This window comes from Crocuta crocuta, unplaced genomic scaffold (assembly GCF_008692635.1).
Source record: "Crocuta crocuta isolate KB4526 unplaced genomic scaffold, BGI_CrCroc_1.0 scaffold488, whole genome shotgun sequence".
In the NCBI taxonomy this organism is placed as follows: domain Eukaryota; kingdom Metazoa; phylum Chordata; class Mammalia; order Carnivora; family Hyaenidae; genus Crocuta; species Crocuta crocuta.
In genome coordinates, this window is record NW_027530995.1 from 1,266,848 (window position 1) to 1,270,008 (window position 3,161).

The following is a 3,161-nucleotide window of genomic DNA, read 5'->3' on the forward strand; positions in this document are numbered from 1 at the left end:
CTCTATGTGTGACATTTTTAGCTTTAAACGTCTGCCTGTTCTGTTCCTTGCTATCCTGACATGTAAAATCTTGATATGTCATCATGGGAGCACCCCTAGTTAAGATCTCTGCAACTTGCTTAAAGAGGGAAGAAAGACTGAGAAAATAAATACTGTGTTTTGGTTTTGGTGCTATTCCTAACTTATCCGATGTTAGCAAGATGTTTTTCTTTTGCAAAAGAACTAAACCAACTAGCACAGATTCTCCACGGCTTGCACCAAAAATGAGAACCAATCCTAAGAAATTTAGGTTACTGAAAGGAAGACTTTTAACTCACAAAAGAAATTCAAACCTCTGGTATTCAACATTATTTCTTGGCTTTCCATAGTCAAGTCAAGTCATTTATCATGCTTGCCTTGAGACGGTGTTAAACGTACGAATGTTTCTGGATAGTTTGCAGCCTATGGAAAATATCTGCCTGTTCATAGACTGTTGCAAAATTTGTCCAAGACTGAGAACATTTGTACCTTTTTTAGATCCTATTATTCTTGAAACATGGGTGCTCTTCCTTGTCATTCCTCCCATGGGCACTGGGAATCAGTTTGTTGAAAAGAGAAAAATCACATTTCTTTTCCGTTCAAGTTTTTTTAAGCTCCGGAATGAGGGGGGGGAAGTCTGAAGAATGGTTGTGGCGATGCTGAAGATCAATGGAAAACGTATTAGGGTTTTACAGCCGAAAGGAATCTATTCATAGCTCCGCCCCTCCCTCAACCAAGCTTATGAACAACACTCACAGGTGTCTGCACTTGGCCCTGTCTTTCTAGGTTATGGTGCCCTCCATTCTCGGAAAGTAGATCCCAACTACAAAACATGTTCTTCTGTAGCCTGACCACACTCACATCCTGGACAAGCCCTGGACAGAGTCCCTCCAGAAACCTGACCCTCCTGCTCTACCTGGCCAAGAGTCGACCCCCTTCCCTCCAACCCCCGCTTCCACCACAGGCACAGCTACAACTCTTTCATACCCTTCAAACCCCTTAAAAGGCTCAGCCAGACAAATTCAGGGCTGACATTTCTCTATACATCTGGCCCCTCTCCTCCCTTGGAGAGTAAATAAACTCTGTCTTGCTGGCTTGCTCCACTCTGCAATTCTTTGCCGCCTGCGTCACCGGCCACCCTAACATTTTGGTGGTCCTACATACAGGGATTAACCATCATCTACTGACTGGGATTTAACTCAACAAGAGTGCCTTGTCAACAATTCTCAGGTGAGTCAAATTTTTCACTTTTGGGAGGGCTCTTTGAGGTCTTGAGCACTGGGAACAATCACCAGGTGTTGGCCAATTCCCCACACCAAGGTTCAAGTCCTAGTACTAGACTCAGTCAACAATCAATGGATTGACCATTGGAGGGAGACATCCTCTGTGTCCTTCTGCAGTTTTGGGATTCTCAATCCCTTCCCCTCACACGGACCCTTGAGTTTGGGGGGATACTCCTTTCAGGCTCTGCAGTAGTCAAGGTTTCATCTTCTTCTCAGGGCTCTGAGTCAAGATGTCTTCCTTCACGGTTTACCCCATTGTTCCTGGTCCTCAAAATCTCCCTTCTCCTTTTCCTACATTTCCAGATGGGCAATACCTTGTCCACCCCACTGGAGGACTGCCCTCTGGGATGCCTCCTTAAAAATCTCAAAAACCTCCAACTAGAACAAGATATTCAGCCCAAATGCCTTATTTTCTACTGTAATACAGCCTGGCCCCAACATAAATTGGATGACCAGGAGGTCTGAGAATGGCTCTCCTAACCACAAAACACTTCTCCAATGGAGTCTGTATTATTGTCACCTGGGTAAATGGTTTGAGGTTCCTTATGTCAAAGCTTTTTGTGAACTCGCTTATCTTCTTCATCCTCACATTGCTTGCCATATGCTCCTTCTATTTCCCCAAAAGATCCCCAATTCTCCCGACTCAGACTTCAACCCTGCCATACAAAATTTAAGCTTGGTGCTTTCTCAACCTATCCCTCCAGGTTCACTAAGGAGTTTGAATATCTTACCCTTTCCTATGATTTATCCTGGGAAAAGGATAATCTCTCCACCTGTACCACCTCAGAGGTAAAGACCAGAATTTGGCCCAAAGTTACTGAATATGCTAATAATTTAAACCCCAGACAGCCTACATAATATGCTCCCGGCAATGTAGCAGTTCCCTCATCCAAGTTCAAATGAATTACCAGCCCTCTTCTGGAGGCAAGGTCAAATACAACCACATGGTCACCTGCCTTATAGAAGGCATAAAGCAGGCAGCTCCTAAATAGGTCAATTATAAAAGGTTAAGGGAGAACACCCAGAGATCAGATCAAGAAAAACAAAAACAAACAAAAAAACCCCCTACCTTTTCTCACTTGCCTGAGGCTCTCCAAAAATTCACTAGCCTTGATCCTAACTTTCATGAAGGGAAAAGGGAAATCAATCCTGGCTATGCATTTCATTTTCCAATCAGCCCCAGCTAAGGGAGAGAAACTTCAAAAACTAGATAAAGGCCCTCAAACCCCTCAACCTGAACTACTAGACCTGGCCTTCAATGTCTTTTTTTTTTTCTAGAGAGAGAGAGCATGAGCAGGGGAGGGTCAGAGAGAGAGGGAGACACAGACTCTGAAACAGGCTCCAGGCTCTGAGCTGGCAGGCAGCACAGAGCCCGACGCGGGGCTCGAACCCGCGAACCGCGAGATCATGACCTAAGCGAAAGTCAGACGCTCAACCGACTAAGCCACCCAGGTGCCCCTGGACTTCAATGTCTTTAACAACAGAGAAGAAGAAATCAAAGAAGAGACAAAGAGATTTAAAAAATGATCTCAGCCTTATCAGCTCTTGGCTACTGCCCTTACTGGAGCTATTCCCGAAAAGTCTTACCTGCCGGCTTGACCAAACATTCCACAAGTCCCCTCCAGGAGTTTTGTCATGCCTGCGGTAAGCCTGGCCACTGGTTTAAACAGTGTTACAATAGGGGTGCCTGGGTGGTTCAGTTGGTTAAGCCTCTGACTCCTGATTTCAACTCGGGTCAGGATTTCACAGTTCCCACTTGAGCCCCGTGTATGGCTCTGCGCTGTCAGTTCCCTGTCTACGCTGCTCTCCGGCTTGGGTGCTCTCTCTCTCTCTCTCAAAATAAACTTAAAAAAAAAAAAT

General features: G+C 45.2%; 1 pseudogene; it reads right to left on the reverse strand.

Moving 5' to 3' along the window:
* LOC144236842 (high mobility group protein B1-like 1 pseudogene) overlaps positions 1–2,938 on the reverse strand; it is a 52,653-nt pseudogene extending 49,715 nt beyond the window's left edge.
* Between the last annotated feature and the right edge of the window lie 223 nt (positions 2,939–3,161).